General features: G+C 43.9%; 1 long non-coding RNA gene across 1 annotated transcript; it reads left to right on the top strand.

Moving 5' to 3' along the window:
• The first annotated feature begins 4,287 nt into the window (after positions 1–4,287).
• On the top strand, positions 4,288–8,190 carry LOC310780955. Its single transcript, XR_014552942.1, has 3 exons — positions 4,288–4,333; positions 7,866–7,959; positions 8,065–8,190. It is a non-coding gene; the product is annotated as an uncharacterized lncRNA (long non-coding RNA).
• Positions 8,191–8,632: the final 442 nt, after the last annotated feature.

The following is an 8,632-nucleotide window of genomic DNA, read 5'->3' as shown; positions in this document are numbered from 1 at the left end:
GAGCAAAATGATGTGTAGTAGCATGGAGACACAAGAGTATGGTGGTTGCAGAACATCTCTCCAAATCTGCGGGTATCTGCTGCAGTCTGCAGGTTTGGGTCCGTGATAGACACAGCTAGCAGTTGTCCTGTTCCCCATCCCACCGTCACAGTTAGTCATCGCCAGAGGCAATGTTCTCTCTTCTTGGAATCTCTAATAATAGAAAACATAGTAGTTACTGTATGTTACATGTGTGGCCAGCGTTGCTAACCTAGCTTCTGAAATGTTTACGGCTAGAATTCATTAGATCGATAATGCTACCGTAGCCTAATCTAGCTAACGTTAACGTTACCTCCACCTCGCTAGCTATAGCAACATACTGTTCTAGCTACAGCCTACAAGGAAAATTCATTCATTTATCAAATGTCTTTATCTTACCAAACACAATTACGCTAGTTTCTGAGATAATATATAGTGTGGCATATACCTGTGAATAACATGTAATGTTAAATGCTCAACATTGTGCGTTTATTCTTACCTGGAAATCACACATCGATCCGTAGCTTGTTTCTGTGGCAGTTAGCCTAGTTGGCTAGCTAGCAGTTTGCCACAGAAACAAGCTCAGCTGGTGTAGCTACGTTACGTTATGCCGGTGAAAATACATGGTAACCAGTTGGTATTTACTGTGGTTGGTGTCCTCTCGTCCATGATGATGAGCAGACAATGGAAAGACTGGCGGGCGGCTACTTTAATACATCCGCGGGAGCAAAGACCTGTGGTGTAATCTCAGTACATGATGTTACTGTTGATGATGTCACAGGGTCGGGGGAGGATCAGTTCCGGGTTCACGAGATTCGCTGTCATGTACTGTTCAATGATATATACTGTATAAACATCCTTGTTCAACTCAAAGTGGTCTTCTATGATTGTAGCGAACCTGAATACAACAAGACCAAATAGTTCTAGCGGGAGTGGGTGGGTTTCTGGTGCCTCGGCCAAAAAGGAGTTCGGTCAATCTGCGCTCGATTGCTCTTCCTCCTTCCTCCTCTTCCTCCTTGAGGACCCGGATGGCGCACACACATGTTGAAATTTTTGAACACAAGATTCTGAAAATTTTGAATTGAATTTTGAAATAGGAATGTGGAAACTGAATAATTTCAAAGCAAATAAATTCAGTTTAAAATTATGTTATTCAGATTCAGTTTAAAAATTTCAAAATAAAAAAGCAATTCAATTTCAAAATGAAAAAATTCGAATTCAAATAGAGCAATTCAAATTCAAATAGAGCAATTCAATTTCAAAATGAAAAAAATTGAATTCAAATAAAGCAATTCAATTTCAAAATGAAAAAATTCAAATTCAAAAAGAGCAATTCAAATTCAAAATGAAAAATTTCGAATTCAAGTTGAGCAATTCGAATTCAATTTGAGGTGGCACATATATCAGCCCATACGGGTGGCCTGACTCCAGTAGAAACTCGCCTGTAAGAGCGCTCGCTTGATGTGCTGGAACAGTGCGGCTTGGGTAGGTGGGAGGCTTTCCAACGACCTGCTTCCAGTGGTGAAGAGGTGATGTCTGGCCTCATTGACACCAGCTGCACCACACCCCTTGCTGTACATCAGTATGACAAAGCATTCGATGGTCTGCATATGGACAGACTCGAGACTGAAGGTCAGGGTTATGAGTGAGAGCCACTAATGTGTCGGTGAGGCCCGGTGTGCTAGTCCAGGCTGCCCAAGCTGTCTTCTTGCCACATCCAAGAAACTGTGAAGTCTTGTCACACCCTGTTAAGCTGTGGAAGAGGGGTAGTGCCAAGGACTTTGACGGACCAAGATCAGAGTAGATGGTATGGACTGGTATGTCACGATACCTTTTACGACTGTCAAAACGACGACATCACTGTCTACTGTGCGAACATAGGCTGTTGTATGACCCTGCTCTGCCGCATGTGCCAGATGCAGGAGGATCCTGGTGTCTGCCTCGTAATGGTTACACATCTGGGGCCGGTTGCACCAACTGGTCTTACGACTGGTCTTAAGCGTTGGCCGTAACTTTACGACCTAACAGCTACGCCGGTTGCACCAACAGGGCAAAAGCCTTCTTCTCACTAAGACCGGGCGTAAATATTATGCTTAGTCCAGAGCAGGCGTAAGGTGCAGTCATGGGTGCAGTATAGACGGTTTTCACCTGTGTGTTGCGCAATAGCTACAACCCCTGGCTGTATTCAGACCCCAAGCATATCTTGTGCGTTTGATGTGATGCTCATTGAGCGCAGACTGTGCGCGACCGGATGTCAGGACCTCAGCCTTGGACAGGACGGTGACCCAGAGTCGAGCAGCAGCTTCCCAATCATTAGATGCATCTTGTCTTCAATGTGCAGCGCGCCCATCATTGCAACCAGCTTGTCTTCTCCCAAAGTGTAGGGATATTGCCATTGGAGCAGTTTGATGATAGCATACAGTGGCTGATCTGCACGGAGGACGCTAATCTGGCCTGGGTTGAGGAACTCAGTGCCCTGCATTGTCAGTTCCATGACTGTTTACCAAAGATACATGCTGTTACTGTTTGTCACGTTTTGTCCCCTCCCCTGTCTCTAATAGACACATTTGAAAATCTAACGTTATAGGGCAAAACATTATTTCCGAAAATAATAATAATGAATAAGTATAAAGAAGTTGGATTTAACCCCAAAACGACCTATGCTACTGACCTTGAGGAGTAAACGTCAAATAATGAGATGTCAAACTAATGTGACATATACATGTACAGTAGGCTTATAATGAGAAATACTATTTTGGAGGTAGAATTTGCGATGACGCACCAGAAACACTGGATTTGACCCCAAAATGACATCTATGCTAACTTTGAGGGGTAAACTTGACCTCAATTCATTAAAGTAACATCAGAAGCTGATTCTACAACCCAGAAAACCCCTAAGAAGTGGTATAATTTATGATTCTAACCCTTTTCGTTTTTTGGGGTGGTGGCCATATTGGATTTTGCAAATATGGCGGCCCCGTGGGGCGCCTAGCAAAATTTTATTAAGTATGGTATGGACAACATCTGTGCCAAATTTGGTGCTTTTGGAAGAATCTGAACCAAACGGCCCTTATAATGCCCTAAGGCCCCCGACTAAAAGGAACATTTATCAAATGTTTCCAGGATGTTATTGAAGCCCCTCGGATTACAGAACATTTTTTCTAAAACATTTGTGTAAAATGTATGACGTTTGGCTGATTGTTGACAACCAAGTAATAAGTAAAGTCATTGTATTACTTTTTAAATGAATAATCAATAATAAGTAACTAATTATACTTCCCAAACACTAATTCTCAGAATGTTTGGAACTGGCTCACATTAAAATAACATGTCTGTCTGTCCGTCCGTCTGTCTGCCTGTCTGTCTATCCGTGTGAGAAGGTAGCAAGGTGACATTGACATTTAGGATCTTAAAATGTACTTTTTCTCTCTCTCAGCACTGATCTCTATTTGTCTGAAATTTCAGCTCTTCAAATAAGATCAGTAAGATCCAAATTAGCCTGCCCTGCACAAACACAATCATGTGTCTCAGACTCTCAGTGATCAAATTCAAGTATCAGCTCCATGTAGCCTACTGTATTCAGTTCTCAGATAGATCATATTGTGTAACTGCTAAAACTCAGAAGGTGGCGGTATTGCACAAAATGCTGTTTGCCAACCGCCATTAAACAGAAGAAGAAGAAGAAGGTACTACCCGGAAGTGACCAGGCCAGCACAGCACAACAAGTTTTGCTTGAAATTCGAGCGGGCGTTTCACCGGAGGGTAGCCTGCCGCCCGGGATACGGTAATATTGACAAAACTAGTTGCTTATAATGTATTTGAAACTGTATGTCTTGTATAAGCAGACGGTACCGAAGTATTTTGGTGTACCCCGAAACGCAACATTATGTGTGTTTTTCTATTAGCTAGCATATGTTAGCTAACGCTAAAGCAGATTAGCTTGCATTAGCGCTTATTCTCTAGAGACTGCTTTACACAACGTTACCAGCGTTATTTAACACTAGGTTAGTCCGTGAGACTGATGTAACGTTAATGTTACGGTAAGTAGTTAAATCATTTTAGACTTATTTGTGAATTGCATTTACTCAAAGGGTGAACAGTATACAAAACAATGCTAGCTGACGTTAGTGCGGGAGTCAGTCTGCTTAGCTAGCTAGCAGCCAGAGACAATCAACTACCAATGGGTTGCTACTGTATAACGTTAGCTGCTAACTCAATGCTAAGTTACAACTCTCTCCTGTTCACAATTTAGGCAGTGATGTCAGGAGGATTTTGTCTGTCTTGAAGGGGTGATCATGAAAGGCTACGACAGAAGGTAAGAGAAATAAGGTTACTGTTGTCACTGGGTTCTTTCTCACACACCCTAAAATAGTAAATGGCATGTTAACCTGTCTATTTTGTCATGGTTTATCACAGAACAGAGATTATTTTTTCTCTCTCTCTCTCTCTCTCTCTCTCTCTCTCTCTCTCTATATATATATATATATATATATATATATATATATATATATATATATATATATTGCAGGGGATTCATCCCCAGGGGAGCAGAGTGATAACTGCAAACTCCACACAGAAACTCCTTTTTGATTAACCCACCTGGGCAGTGAGGACATGGGGACAGTACAAAGACTGCTTCTAAACGGTTGTTTCACGCAAGCAGTATCATTTTAACATCATTTTTAACATAATTTTAAATTACTGGCTTCACTAGGCGGACTATCATATCTTCGGATCTGCAATCGGAGGTCGGATACGAGTAGGAGAGCTTTTTTAACAGCGTTTTCCACCTATTGAGGATTTGAACGCTGTGTGACGATGACCGCTGTACGAGAATATTATCGGAGTACAGTAGCAGCGTCACGTTATGGGGCTAGGGGACAGTCAGCTTCTTAGTGTATGTAAAATTCTGACACACTGGAATAGTGATATAGTGAATTACAAGTGAAATAATAGACTGTAAACTCTCAATTTCGTGGACCCTCTCTTAATGCAAGTGTGTGTGTAGAGAGAGCTATCTCACTCTCTTTCTCCCTGCAGAATCATATTAGCTTCCCCGTGGCCTGGTAGCAAATGCTTTATGGACCGGGGCCCGGTGGGTGGGAACCACTGGTGTAGAGGTAAAAGCACTTGCCTACCACCGCGGAGTCCCAGGTTCAACTCCTGCCAGAGGTACCTCTGGCTTGGTCAGACATTCCTAAAGATTGCCCGTGTCTGCGGGTGGGAAGCCGGTAGGGTATGAGTCCTGGTCGCTGCACTAGCGCCTCTTCTGGTTGGCCGGGCCACCTGTTTCGGGGAATGGGCACTGAGGGGAATGGCATGATACTCCCATGCGCTACGTCCTGTTGGTGAAACCCCTCTGGCTGGCGCAATGACCGTTATAACAGGGAATTGGCCAGGTACATTTGGGGAGAAAATGTGAGAAAAATCCAGAAAAAGAGATTCTCCAGAAGATGCTGACAAAAAAAAGTACACTCATGAGTACTACAGATAGAAAATTAAGTTTTCTGACTGCAATCTTATCTGACTTGGTTGTCCAGCTTAAGGCAGTGTGTCCAGAGGCTGCTCTGTGTGGGCTGCGGCATGTTACCCCCACATTATCTCCTCGGAAAAACTAGTGCTCGACACATCAACTCCAATCTGTGACTTCTCGTCCACAATGGCATAAATGGTGCCAGGTATGACCAGGATAACTTTATTTTATTCTAATTGATAATTATCCTTGCTTTTCATATATATATTTTTTAGGATAAAAACATTGTTTAAGGAAAACAGCAGGGGCCTGGTGCTTACCTGTGCTTCAGCTTGGCATATACAGCATTGTAGCGATCCTCGGTCTGGAGGTATAAAGCAAGCACATTGGTCCTTGGCCAACAGGATTGTCACTTTGTTCTGATGGTTAACGTTGCTGGGCTTGTAACTAGTGAGAGAGATCGAGGGTTCAAAACCAGCCTCGCCTGTGCTGTTATAGTATATATGATTCTTGGCGACATGTTCCTGTTTGTGATTACAAGTTAGTCATTTGATGATGGCAAGCATTAAGGCCAGCCCAGGACATGCTCCAGTGAGGCACTGCGAGGTGGAGCTCATTTTTTGACAATTTGACATTTTAATTGTTTAATTTCCATAAATTAGAAACTTCCCCTTATATATAACTTTTTGAATCACTGACATAGCTCTCTCAGATCAAAAGTTATGAATATTTGAATCTGTTATGTCTATAATAATAATAAATGAATTGTATTTGTATAGCACACTTTCAAATCAAAACTGATATCCCAAGGTGCTTCACAGGAGAAAGTACACAGAATAAAAATAACAATAAAAAATAAATAAAATAAAAACACTTAGAGGAATTTAAAAACAGGCCCTAGTCGAACGCAGCGTGAAAAAGGTGGGTCTTTAGGCTGCTTTTGAAGGCTGCAAGGGAGTCCGAGGCCCGGATGGATCCTGGGAGCAGATTCCACAGGCGTGGCCCCAGTGCACAAAAGGCACGATTTCCCATGGTTGAGAGCCTTGTGCGTGGGATTGCAAGCAGGTTTTGGCTGCCAGATCTGAGAGTCCGGGATGAGGTTTGGGGGGAGAGGAGGTCCCGGAGGTAGGTCGGCCCGAGGTGGTTGGTGGCCTTGTAGACGAGCAGGAGGGTTTTGTAGGTGATGCGCTGGTTTACTGGTAACCAATGGAGGGAGTGGAGGACTGGGGTGATGTGGTGACTTTTCCGGGTTTTTGTGAGGACACCCGGACACCCGGTCTCTGGACAATATGTGTCCAGAGACACATATTGTAGTCTCTGGATGTTTTTGGCGGGGAGGCCTGCCAGCAGTGAGTTACAGTAGTCGATGCGTGAGGTGATGAATGCATGGACCAGTCTTTCGGCATCAGATTTGGAGAGTGAGGGCCTGAGTTTGGAGATGTTCCTCAGGTGGTAGAATGATGTTTGGCAGACCGATTTTATGTGGGCATCAAAAGACAGTGATGTGTCAAATTTAACACCGAGGCTGGTGACAAGTGAGGAGAGCGGGATGGAATGGTTGTCAACGGTGATGTGGGTGATACCGGCCTGTGTGGTTTGATGGGGTGTGCCGATGAGAATGGCTTCGGTCTTACTGCCATTTAGCTGGAGGGAGTTGCTGGCCATCCAGAGATGAATGTCATCAAGGCACCTGGTAGCACGGGTGAGGGCCAGGTGTGCGTCGGGGGAGGTTTGAAGATACATTTGAGTGTCATCAGCATACGAGTGAAAACTGATGCCATGGCTGCGTAGTATGTTGCCAAGGGGGAGCATGTAAGTTAGGAACAGCAGGGGCCCCAGGACTGACCCCTGGGGGACACCACAGGTGACACGACCGATGTTGGAGGTGTGGCTACCCAACTTAACATACTCTAAAACTAAAACGTGCGGGGAAATGGGTTTCAACATTCCACAACATATTTCCTAGAGTGGCATTCCTCCAAAACCATAAAAAATACTTTCCCTTGTGTTTTATGAAAATAATTATTCACCATGATGTACTATGGAGATGAAAGTTACTAAATCACTCAAAATCTCAAAATACCTGCTAAACTTGTTTTCAACCTTCTTTGGCTGTGGTGGCCTCCCACAGCTTGAGAAAAGTAATAGGAAAATTGATCGTCTGGCTTCATTGAGTCCCCCCCCCCCCACCCCCCAAAAAAAAAAAAAAAAACATGATAGCAGTTGTAACTTTGAAATTACAGCACAATTGTCCATATATCTTGGTATATACGTATATCCAATTAAAAGCCACTTATGAGTACAGATAGAAAATGAAGTTTTCTGACTGCAATCTGACTTTACAATACCATTTACCATTTACTTTGTTGTCCAGGTTAAGTGTGTTCAGAGGCTGCCCTGTGCACGCTGCATCGTCACTACCCCCTCATCACTCCATCGCCATCGACAACAGATACAGCTGCCCAGAGGTATGACAGTACAACTGTATTTTATTTTTAAAAAGCTGAGGGACCTGGTGCTTGCATGTGGTTGGAATACAGTATATATAATATCTTCCCGTTTGTGATTCCCAGAGCGGTCATGTCACCTGTCAAGGGCCTGTACCAGCCACCCACCCTCTGCTGGGATACCAGCCATCCACCCGCTGCTCAGCGCTGCCCTGTGTAGAGCATCCTGCCCACTCTCAGCAGACTTCCCCCAAGCAGGGCTTAAATAGGAAGAGACTAAGGTAGAGTCCTGCTCTGGGTGTCTGTTTTTCTTTGCACAGATCCCCATGTCTTATCTTAATCATGGAATATTTCAAATGTGATACAGTTGCCATACTCTTCAGGTGCTTCTAAAAGCTGTTGGGAGTAATTGTTGGTGTGGGTGTGTGTTTCTAGATGTGCCCTCTTGTGTTTGCTCCAACCTCATCTTCACTGAACATCAGATCATCCTCAGTCTGACTGACCTCACTCAGCCTCAACCCAAAGCACACGCCACTAACGGACTCATCAACATCAGTAGGTGAGTTATCCCTTTTTATATTATTATTTTTTCTCATTTCCCCCAATTGTGCTTGGCCAATTTCCCTCTGCTGCCCCGCTTGTTGCTCCACCCCCTCTGTCGATCTGGGGAGAGCCGTAGACTGGCACTATGCTT

Source organism: Poromitra crassiceps, assembly GCF_964638095.1.
Source record: "Poromitra crassiceps genome assembly, chromosome: 8".
NCBI lineage: Eukaryota > Metazoa > Chordata > Actinopteri > Beryciformes > Melamphaidae > Poromitra > Poromitra crassiceps.
This window is presented reverse-complemented; position numbering and strand designations above follow the sequence as displayed.